Here is a 12,784-nt window from a genome sequence, read left to right on the forward strand (position 1 = left end):
CATTTGTGGTCACATTCCAGACGTAGCCAACTATCCTATATAAACTCTGATGTATAAAAGCATGCATGGCCTGTGTGTGTGTGTGTGTGTGTGTGTGTGTGTGTGAGAGAGAGAGAGAGAGAGAGAGAGAGAGAGAGAGAGAGAGAGAGAGAGAGAGAGAGAGTTTTCTTTAATAAATTCCCAAATCCAACGCTGGAAATTCAAAAGTGCCATCACCTTGGACTTTTTAGTTGATCTCTCTTCATTCACACTGGACAAAAGATATACACTTGTTTTGTTATAAAATGGTAGTTATTCAAAAGGAATTTCAACGTACTTGCTTTGGTGATTGCAAAGGGGTTGAGCTTGTTGGTCTTCCTAATTCTTAGTACCACCTATCATCAAACAGTAATTATAAGCATCAAGAAGGGTCTTGGCTGCAAAAATATGTACGCGTAGTGTGTGTGTCAGTGTTTGCCTGCACGTGCACCTGTGCAAAGTTTTTATTTCTGGCAATTCTTAAAGTACCATGGCAATGAATATTTTATATTGTTATAGTGGTTGTTGGCATCACCAGAAGTTGATAATCTTAGAAAAAAACATGAATTCTTTGTTATGCTTTTTTTTTTCTTTATAAATCATAAAAAACATAAATCTCTAGTTTTTATGATTTATATTGGTAAACCCGATGTAGGGTTGCAAACGGGTCGGATTCAGGATGCCAAATTCGCAAAATTTTGCTATCTCAGATTCAAGAGGCCAAATTTGCAAAATTTTGTTATACTAGATCCAAACTGATCCGACTTCTCAATGTATTTTGGAATCCAAAATCCAATCTGTGTGCATCCCTACCCGGTGGTGCCATTTAGCATAAAATGCCAAGTAGGTCAGAGGTGCCGTATTGGCACAACCTTTTTTTCTCTACATCTTCCTAACTCATGCAAAGAGGGAGATCGACCGGTTGTTTGGGCCGTGCGACGTGCAGCTTGTCTTAAGCAAGAAGCTATGTAAACTTGGCAGAAGCAAGATCAAAGGTGTGCATATCTCATGCATGCTTAACACAACATAATATCAAAAGCGATAAAGTCGAACGGGTCAATAGAGAGGGGCAATGTCAATTGTCAGTATGAAGAGCCTGTAAGCCTACAAGGGGCGGGTGTGTCACCTTACTGTGATGAGTACACAGTCGAAGACCGATGTAGTCAGCTAAGCGTCCAAATAAGCATCTTGAATCTTAGAGTAAGCATTGAGTTTTAAAGATGCCCCAAACGAGAGGTATATTGCATTTCGATACCTGTAGGCCTCATAGAGTGCAATGTGCGCCCTACGAGGAACTTTCACTACGATGAAGATCTTTCGACTTTAAGCTTAAGCCAATTGCTAGTTTGATGCAATAAAGCTCCTTAGTCAAGAGGGATCATCATTGCTCAACATACATTCGTCGAGCACCTCGCAAGTGTGCGATGTTGGGCGGCAAGGCGCACGGTTAGAGCAGGTCCTGCACATGCCTGTTGATGCTCATTAGAAATTTGCATACTCGTGATCACTCCAAGTCAAGAGAAATGTCTCCTATATAGGTGTTATGGGTGTTGACTCCCGTTAATGAAAAAAACCCTAATATCACTTGGGAACACATCACTTTTATTTTCAATGGAGTTCTCAAACGTAGACTTTGTATTTTGCCAAAATGATTGCACTAGGGTCTTCGTCACATATTTATGTGCCTAAAAAATATCTATACTTTTTTTTACATAATTCCTACTAGATAAATTCAAAATTTCTGAAATATCTAAATTTTTTTGCAAAAAATATGATTATAATAATTCAAAAATGTCAAAAATCCTTAGAATTTTTTTTTTCAGAACTATTGTTATACTAATGCTATTTTTCAAAATCTTTTAAAAAGATTTTGCCAAGATTTCTGCTAGAATAGCTCTATTTTTTGAAAATCTTTAGAAAATTTTTGCGAGAGCTTCCGCTATAACTATACTACTTTTCAAAAATACTTAGAAAAAATTTGCCAAAATCTATACTGTAATAGCTTTATTTTTCAAAAACCTTTAGAGAAATTTTGCCAAAACTACTACTATGGTAGTTCTAAATACTTAAAAATATTTTTTAAAAAAATTAATAGAATTTTCTCTATGTAGAAGCAGGGTTAAATTAAATTTTGGCAAAATTGCCAAAATTTAAATCCAAAAAAAGTTCTAGGGGTTCAGAGGGAGAATAAAAAGTCCTACAATTATGAATTTAGTTTTAAAAAAAGGATTCAAATACTAACCTTATTTTTGAGAGTTTTGGCAGCGCTTCTGAGATCTTAATTTGATTTTTCTGTTAAATTTAGTAGAACTCCTGTAGGCAGTACTCTCGAAGTCAATTCTAACTCATCAGAGCTTCAACAAAGAAGCAGATCTAGACCGAGAGAGAGAGAGAGAAAAAAAAAATGCTAGAAAGGGTTTGTTAGAAAACTTTTTTGGTTTCAATGAAGGTTTGGGCTTGAAATCTAGAAAGCGAGCTCTGGTTCAAAACATGAAATGCACTTGACAAGTAGCACACACACTTTAGGCTTGCTTGCTGAGATGCTTACGAGCAAGTTACCGTTGTCTCATGCCACCACTGCATGCCATAGCTAAGGCATAGGTTTTTCACTTAGCAACACATATATCATCATAGGCCTCATCGTACCACACACACACATGTGCGCCACTTTTGACTGGTGACTAATAAAGTTCGTTACAGTATTTGTAATTGCCAAAGGATGCGGCTCTTTCTTGGAGGTTGTTCATCCTCTCAATCAACTCCACCTATGACCCCACGGTAGGAATGCCTCTTACTTTTAAGGGACCACAATGACTCCCCAATACATTCACACTGTGGATGAACGCCCATATCTAAGGTATTTTCTAAGCTGCTAGCGACGCTGCTGTCACTGACTGTCAACCCATCTCAACATATTTTGAGATGAAGACCACACCCATTTGAAGAAATCCCAAGATGGGTGGCTGTGTGGGCGATGTATGAGGCTGCATATTATGTAAACACGATATGTATTTACTTAAAGAAGAAATTTGAAAATTTTATAGTATTTAAAAACTTTGGACTATTGAACAAAATAAAATGGGTATTTTACTTTATTTTGTTCAATTAAGTTCAAAACCTAATGGTATAGTTGTATAACTGGTAGGGGTCTAACTAACACCAGCTTGCCTTTCAAAAAAAAACAAGGGTTGGATATGGATCGGAACAGGCTTGGCCTGACTCCAGAACCTTTTTGAAAAGTGGGTCTCTATATGCAGATCCGGTAATGAAATTTCCATCCGGCTGAGATATGAGCATTTGTGGAAATAGACCCACAAAAAAACATGTAATTTTTTTTTTTTATTCAAAAAGATAAAATGGATTGGATTAATCCCAATGTTGACTTGGATTTTACCATATACGAATATCCAGTTTTGATTCAGATCCAAAGAGATCTGACTGCAATTCTTTTGGATAGGTCCAACTACCCATTTGCACCCCTACTTGGTGGGATCATATGCAAATGGCTCAGATCTCAGACCTGGTTATGAAATAGATCCAACCCACATTATCAGATATGAATAACCCATATCAATTTTTGGTCGAATTTGGACCAAATATGATGTGGCTAGTTGGACCCAAAATCAAACCAAGTAAATAAATATGTTAAGAATTGTGTCCAGGCTGTGTCTTGCCCGACCCGTTTTACTTAGTCAATGATCTATTTGACCCAATTTCAGCAAACTTATTAACCCAAGGTGTTTGACTATTTTTGAATCTGGGATTATATTATGATATTTGTGCCTGATCTGGATCGGATATTAGGCACACTCTTTTAAATTCAGATCGTGTTGGTCAAGCTTTGCCGGACACCTTTTATTGCCTTGGTTAAGATTGTAACTGGGTTGGGTATACCCAACACGTCTCGATGTCCCAAACCAATTATACCCGAAGCAAACCAATAATGGTGGACCTATGGGTTTGGGTCAAGTCCAAAATATAGATCCATAGTGAACATGGGTCGGTTATTGGGTATTATAAATGAAGATCTGAATCTGAACAGGCCTGACCCCATTATGTACCCAGACCCAAATGGTTCTCCATATTTTAAAACTGAACCAACCCGAACTCGCTTTGTAACCAAACTGATCATACACCCAAACCTGAAACGACCCGTACCCAACCCGACTATATACATGAACTGACTCATACCCGAACTCACTTTGTACTCAAACTGATCATACACCCAAACCCGAAATGACCTGTACCCAACCCCACTATATAGCTGAACTGACTCATACCCGAACTTGCTTTGTACCCAAACTGATCATACACCCAAACCCGAAAGGACCATTACCCAACCGGACTATATACCTGAACTGACTCATACCCGAACCCGCTTCATACTCTATCCATCTGAAAGTTTTTAATTGATAAATAATATATGTTCAATTAACCATTAAAAAATGTTGATAAACTTGGAAGTAATATGGATTGCATTTTAGTAATCTGCACTTTAATTCATTTTTTCGTATATTTCCTGTTGCCCTTTGGTCGTGGAAATTGTATTGAAGCGAACCCAGAATAATAGTAAAGAAATCATTAAATGTGATTGATTATGATATATCATTGTTTTTTTTTTTTCAACCTAAAATGTTTGGTTGGCATGTATATATTCCTTTTATATTCAGATTTTGATATTATTTGAAATAATTATTAAGCTTCTATTTTGTTAACATATAATCTTCTCAATAAACAGTTGATTTCATTAATTTACATATTGTTTTATTGACGGACAGTTGATTTCATTAATTTACATATTGTTTTATTGATGGATAATTAAGTCTAGAATACCTATCATATCAATACCCGAACCCATTGATACCCAAACCATTAATACCCAAACCCGTTAACCTGTATGGGTTTGCTTTTTACAGACCCAGATCCAAACTCAACCCCAATCAAAATTGGTTTACTAAAGACCTGACCCAATGTATACCCAAACCCGTTAACCCATATGAGTCCAGTTTCTAGCGGTACCTGGACCTGAATTAAATTGGGTTTGTGTTTTGGTCAGACTTTTAATTAGTCTCGATTCAGAATCGGGTCAGATAAGACCTGACTCGAACCCGTCTCAGTTACACCCCTAGCCATGAGGATGGGTTATGCGTAATTTTGAAAGCAAATATTTATAAAAGCATACAAATGAGAAGAAAAAGAAATCAAGAATTTGAGTGAAAATAGGAACAACTAGCTTAAAAACCACATGTATGGTTTCGATTAACCATAAAATAAATGATGTGTGGATTTGAAGTCTTGAATTACCAAATTTTCTAGGTATGAATCCAATTATAAAAATATTGTTGGGTGTCATTTAGTAGTAAATAGCTCAAAGTAAAATTATGTCCAAGGAGTTTAGGGTGAGGCAATCCCCTGCTAAGTTTATTTTCTAAACAAAGTGCCTTGCCCAATGACACCTCAAGGGGTTTGTAATAGGGATGCAAGCATATAGGGAATAAGTGGATATCGGATCCAAATCCTACAGGCTAATTTTAGACACGGGTCCTTACAATATATAGGATCTGAATGTGCATTTCGGGTCAGATTCATATTTGCTTAGTTGGATTATTTTCAGATTTAGATCAGATTCTGATCACTTTTTTAATTCAGACCAAATTCAGATTCAGATCAAAATATGCTCCATTTCAACTTTTTACATGTAAAGAGTTTGCTTTTAGTCCTTGTTATCATATCACATACATTTGGGATCCAGATTCAGCCCTGCCACATTGGATAACATTTGCATCAGAGCTCATATTCAGACTCAGTATTGAGATTTGGTTATGGAACAATCCAGCACTGCAATGCATTCGCACCCTTAGTTTTAAATCAAAAGACAACAGTGGGCAATTGATAAAAGCAAAAAATGACAATGCATCAAGAAATATATGATTTTTTTTTGCTTTTGCTTTATAATGGAAGAAGAGCTTGTTGGTGTAAAAACAAATAAACCCTTTGCTCCCTGGCCCCTTGCACACTAGGGAGCACGCCCAATTTCGAGGGAGGATCAGGTGCAATGTGATTCCACACTTTTTGTGTACCCGCTGTTCGGGCTCCTTAAAAATCTCGTCTGAACCTTGGTCCGAACCCTGCTCAGCGTGCATTGGTGACCCTACGCTGGGATGCACTAGCTAAAGCCCGTAATGGAGCAGTTTTTGAAGGGGACGGGCCTCTAAACGGCGCCCCTTTGGGACAAAGGGAACACCCCTACCTTGTTGCGGAAAGCCTCCCCAACGAGCTATGTTTGCAAAAAAAGGCTTACCCAGAAGGATTCACAGGGTGTTGATGCGGCGGCAAAGGAGTTGACGTGCGGTGCATGGCGGGCTGCTGAAACCGCAGGGGCGAACCTGTGCGGGACGCACTTGGCAGGAACAGCCGTGCGTGAGGCGCGCGGTGCATGAGGGCGTGCGGTAGGGATGACCACGCGTGAGGCATGCAACGTTGAGGTGCGCGATATGCGGGGGTGTGCGGCAGAGAGCACATGATGCAAGGGGGCGTGCACAGCCGACCCATGCGTGGAGCACGCGACACATTGAGTGTTGAAGGCACGACAAACCGGGGCGCGTGCGGGTGAGCGGTGGAGTGACTCATGCGTTTGGTGCCAAACGTCAGTGCCTGAGGAATGCAGGGGTGGCAGTGAGGTGCGCGTGGTGTTGTGCGGGATGCGGGAAGGCCTGCGTGAGGTCAAGATGAGCTGTAAGGAGTTGTGAGTGATGCGGGGAGGCTGGGAGAACCACGCCCAAGCCCAAGACCCTTACAATAAATTTGTTGTGAAGGGGGTGTCGACCTAAGAGAGGAGGTCGGAGATGGTGACGAGACCGGTAGGTCCGACAGGGGGAAACAGAGTAGAGAGGAGGGAGAGGGAGAGAATAAAGGGGGGCAATTTTTCATTCATAATCCAAAGCAAACTACAACAAGGGGCTTTATAGGCCTTACATGGGGTGGTCCCCACAACTGAAGTGCCAAAGAGACAAAAAGATAAAAAGATAAAAAGATAAAAAGATAAAAAGAAACCCTAACGGTTTTTGAACAAAGGACGCCTACAGCTGTCGTCCCCTAGCGCCAGGTCGTGTCCCAGGCTGGCCATGACCCCTGCGATGCGCCTACCGCAGGGTAGTGGCAGTACCATCGGACGGGCATGGCCTCCTACCATGCTAGAAGCTTCTAGAACCCAAAAGGACGAGCGTGGCCTCCTGTCACGCCGGGATGAAACTCGAAGCGCGCACCTTTAGCATGCAGTGTTACGTGGGCACGTATCAACCCACCATGCTTCCGCCATGTGCTTGCCCTCAAGACAAGAATCCCGAATAGTCCCTCCAGAGCTCATTCTCTCAGACCCAACTCACCGTCTTAGTGCCTCTGTTGTCTCATTCGATCAAGTGCTTCTTTACCAATATTCCTTCTTTGCGTCGTAGCCTTTTAGTCTTGAGGATCTTTGTGGCTTTGGGGGCATCATCCTTTGGTGGAATCTCGATGGCTGATGGTAGTGTTCTGAAAAAAGGCTTTAACCTTGAGACATGAAAAACTGGGCAGATTTTAACTTCTTGAGGCAACTCAAAAAGGTAGGCCACCTTGCCAATTTTTCTTGCATTATGGAACGGCCCATAATACTTGGGGAGCAACTTCGTGTAGCGTTGGCTGAAAAGCATTTTCTGATTTTTCTGAGCTCGTTTTAGCCAAACCCAATTACCTTCTTCAAAATTTCTATCGAGCCGCCCTTTATCGTAGATCTGCTTCATCCATTGCTGAGCTTGCGTGATATTTCTCTTGAGGATGGCTCTAATTTCATCGATACTTCGGAGCTCATGATCCATGTCTAGTGAATGGGCACTCCTATGCACGTAAGAGATAATGGAAGGCGGGGGGGGGAGGGGTACCCATACAACGCTTCGAATAGAGTGATGCCGATGGCGGACTGAAAACTTGTGTTGTATGCATATTCTGTCCACTGGAGATAGGTGGCCCATTGCGATGGTTGCTCGCTAGTAAAACACTGTAAGTATGTGGCAAGGATTTGGTTTACCACCTCCATTTGTCCGTCCGTTTGGGGGTAGTTGGACATGCTAAACCGGAGATGAGTCTCATTCCCTTGAAAATATTCCTCCCGTAGCTGATTCAAGAAGAGAGGGTCTCGATCGCTCACTATGGTCTTGGGCAGTCCATATAATTTTACTACTTTATCAAAAAATGCATCCAACACTTTATGTGTAGTGTAATTCTTTGGGAGGGTCACGAAGTGCACATATTTAGTGAAATGGTCGACGATGACGAAGATGGACTCCTTTTTGGATAAGGGTAGGGCTTCAATAAAATCCATGAAGATATCTTGCCACGCTCCCTCTTGAATAGGCAAGGGTTGAAGCAACCTTGGGGGCTTGATACACTCGTATTTGTTTGCTGGGCAAACTGGGCACTCTTTTATATAGGCTTGAATTTCTTGCTTCATCCTCTTCTAGAAAATTAATTTCTTGAGTTTTTGCAAAGTTTTTTAGACCCCCCGTGACCCGCTTTGAGAGTGTCATGACTCTCCTTAATGAGCTCCTTGGTAAGATCGTTACCATTCAGAAGGTGGATCCTTCTCTTGTAGTAAAGAATGCCTCCTCTGACTTGGTAGTGGGGGTGAGCCTGGGGTCCTCTTAGACTTCTTTAATTTTTGCCTGAATTTCACTATCTTCTTCTTGGGACTTACAAATTTTGCTCCTTATAGTACCAGTAACCATGGTGAGTGTGCAATTCTGGTGAGTCTTCAAACTTTCGGGAAAGAGCGTCAGATGCCTTATTCTCTAGTCTCTTCTTGTATTCCATGTCGAAATCATACCCCAAGATTTTTTATATCCACTTTTGCTGATTTGGGGTGGTGATTTTTTGTCCCAATAGGAACTTGAGGCTTCTATGGTCTGTCGGCACAAGAAACCGCCTGCCCAAGAGGTAGGGTCACCATTTATCAATTGCCAGCACGATGACGAGCATCTCCTTACATAGTATAGGTGTGCAGCAATAGTAAATGACACTTTTGATGTCATAATGCACCATTTTCTATACGTAGCAACTAAAATATAACCATGGTAATGTCCACATTTTACTTGTAACATAATGTAAACAAGCTCAGTGCTTCCAAAACAAGGTGCTTCAAGAAAACACTGGTTGACATTATCTGCACCCCATTCTACCAACAATTCAAGTAACCCCTGCATTGCCCTTGATGCAACTCCGGAAGCCCAACAAGGATCAATGGCACTAGAGAAAAGAGTAAGAGGAAAGCATGCAACATCAAAGGCCTCAGCAAAGTCCTTCCCTATCAGTTGATCACCAGCCATATCTAAGGACTTGAATGCAGGCAGCTGCAACTTTAGTTCAATAGCTGATCCATGATATAACCTGTTTTTGTTTCTAGAATTACAGTAATGAAAGCTAATACATTTTAGAGCTCATTCTATTGCTTCCAAAACAAGGTGCTCTACAATTATTGAATGTTTATTTCAACAATATCTGAGAGCTTGCTTGTGGTTCTTATTGCTTGCCTTTGTGAGAAAGGGCAAGATAATTCCAGTATTATTTTACCAACATAAAATTCACACTATTCAACTATCAAGTTTAGGACCATGGAACTGCACAAAAAGGTGAGAACAGAGAGATGCTATGGCTCACTTCATGTGTGTTTCAAATCTGGTCCAAGGAAATTTTCCCACTCAGCAAAATACTGTGTTCTACAAATACTTTAAAAAAAAATTTATTGCAATGTACTACCAAACACATACAGTAATTCAGATATTCAAAACTTTACAGTGGATTGTAAAACTTTACAGTAATTCACAAATAAATATGATCCAACAATGCTTAGATATAAAATGATATAATACAAACAAAAACAGAATGTTCAAAAACTAAACATTAATCAGCAGTTTCAACAAAAAGTTGCAGATCAAGTAGGAAAAAGGAAAAAGGAAAAGAACACAGTAACACAAACTGAGGATAACCAGACTTTCCCACTCACACTCAACATTAGCAACAAAGATTTTGGATAGATGTGCAAACATGGACCACAAAATATTGCATATGGAATAACCTGCATATATACTCGACTGTTGCAATATAAGATTTTCAATGATGCTGGGATTGATTGCCAAATGTTGGAAAACATTGGGAACAACATGAATGCTTACTGTGGGCTTGGTACATGGACCACAATAAAGAAAAGATGCAGATCATGAAATCAATGACCAGAAGCTGCATATACGAACATGAATAAACATATAGAGTTTATTATTTAGAACTTTCAGATTTCATAATTCAACAAGCATCCAATGTATGAATATATGTTTTCAGTTGTTTCTCATCTGTCAATCTGTTAAAAAGAAGGTTTTAATATTTCAAGGCAATTAACCAGTGACTACTTAACCAGAACATAATTGATCTTTAAGTAGCTTCATATGCTCATAAATTGCATGATATGATATTATATAAAAGCAATCATGAAATGTTGGCAGTGCTTAAAGGACTCTTCTACACTGTACAAATAATCTGAATCTGCTTATGTTGATAGAGTGGACAGGTATAACATGCATAATCATATGGTCAATAGTTTCCTCACATTTTTCAGGCTCGAGACTATCATTGGTCAACATGCTAATGGCGAAATTAATTTTTTTGTTTTTTTATTTTATAGCAGTTCATAATAAGATATGATATGAGAAGTGATCAACTAATACAAATGCAATCCTACAAATACAAATGCTATGATATGAAGTAAATTTACTAATGAGAAGCATTGTACAAGAAGCAAATACAAACTGTCTACTATAACAAAAGGAATATAAAAAATGATATAGACAAGGAAGGTTTTGACATTTATCCACATCAAATAGAGTCCCTACAAATACATATATCTAATATAACCAGGTGAAAAATACAATGAAAAGTGCGAGACAAATAAAGATCATACAACATTTCTTCGACTTTGGTGTTTTTATACTCATCTCTGACCTTTTCACATATAAATTGTCTACTTTTTCTTCTAACAACTCTACACTTGACTTGAGATTTTAACATATGTGCATGTTGGATCCGGGTGTTAGAAGTAGTGGATGAAATATAACTATTACTTTCTCCAGTATCATCCACCAACTCAATAAACTTGCATTTTATGCCGCACCCGTTTTCGCATCATAGTCTACACCCTAATGTTGTTCCTTTTTTGCCGTATTCATACGGGATTATGCACCACAGTTGGAAAAAGCTATTATTTCTTGTTCCATTTTGCTTTAAATACTATAGACTACCTACAATGTTTATAAGAAGGGGTTTAACAAGATATCTCCATAATCAATTCATCCATAAGCCAATGTAAAATTGCTCTATAAAAGTTATTATATGTCTATATAAAAAAACATAAGATAGACAAATAAAATAAGAGACAAATCAGGAAAGACAACTCAAACAATTCCCTTATCACGAGCAATCTCATCTGCAATTGCTTCTCTAATATTATGCATCTCCATTGGAGATACATCTACTTCAACCTCTCGTGTACATTGGTCCAGCTCCTCATTTATGTTGGGTACGACCTCATCGTTCTTATACTGGTTGAGCTACTGGTTGAGCTACAAGTCTCCTAAGTCAGTCTTTCTAACGAAAATTTTTCTTTGCCATAGTTGCAATAACAATCTGCTCCTGCTTGTGATATGAGAATAAAACCATTTGTCGTAGAATTGAAAAATAGCTCTTCCTCACCCCAAATGTGCATTCTATGCTATTTCGAAGGATGAATGGAGGTGATTGTAAACCTCTTTTTTTGTGGTCGGGGTCCATCTCCAATAATCCTGAAGATGATATTTAACCATCTATATGGTGTTAAAAATGAGGGCGTGTTGAGATATCTAGAGTCAACAACGCAATATTTTCCTATAAAAAATAAGCAGTTATAAATTATAAGTGCACGTATAATATATGCCAAATCACATATATTTGTATATTTATAAGACATAACCTCTTACTATGAGGGGACGTAGAAAATATATATTTCTGTGTATTGACTGCATTATTTAGAATCCGAGAATCATTCATCATTCCCTCCCACCTAGCTTGTGCAAATGTAAAATTTATGTTAAAGTCACATGCTGCAAGAATATTTTGGGTGCATATCCCTTTCCCTCCTATATATGGAACCTGCTTATACACTGATATAATGGCATGCACGTGTGTACTGTCAAGTGCTCTGACATAATTCTAAAATATGTGAAATATACATAAATAAATCATAAATATTCAATCAAATCATGATGAGACAATCACATGTAAACTATAAAATAAGAACAAAAAATTACCTGAAAATATGACATATATTTTATTGACTTAGAAATATAACTAGGTATCTCTTCGAATGATGGTGGGATAATCATATTCCTAGACAAAGTCATCATTGCATTCAACACATTATTAAAGTGCCAATTAATGGTTTCTCCTAAATAACTCAACATGTACAGTCTTTTCCTCTCATTGTGAGTTACAGTGACGAAAAATATAAATAATTATTCATCTACCCCAACTCTGCTATCATACAAGAAGTCATTATTTATAAAATAATTGCATAGTCTCTTTCTCATGTGAATGGTATCACAAGCAAGTCTCTAATGGGCCTCGAGTATATGATGCACATGATGAATACTACGAATGAATGAGTTTTGCATATGCTCTTTTATCATATAATTTAAAAAATAAGTTATTGTAA

The sequence above is a fragment of the Nuphar pumila genome, chromosome 6 (genome assembly GCF_984573655.1).
Source record: "Nuphar pumila chromosome 6, dmNupPumi1.hap1.1, whole genome shotgun sequence".
NCBI lineage: Eukaryota > Viridiplantae > Streptophyta > Magnoliopsida > Nymphaeales > Nymphaeaceae > Nuphar > Nuphar pumila.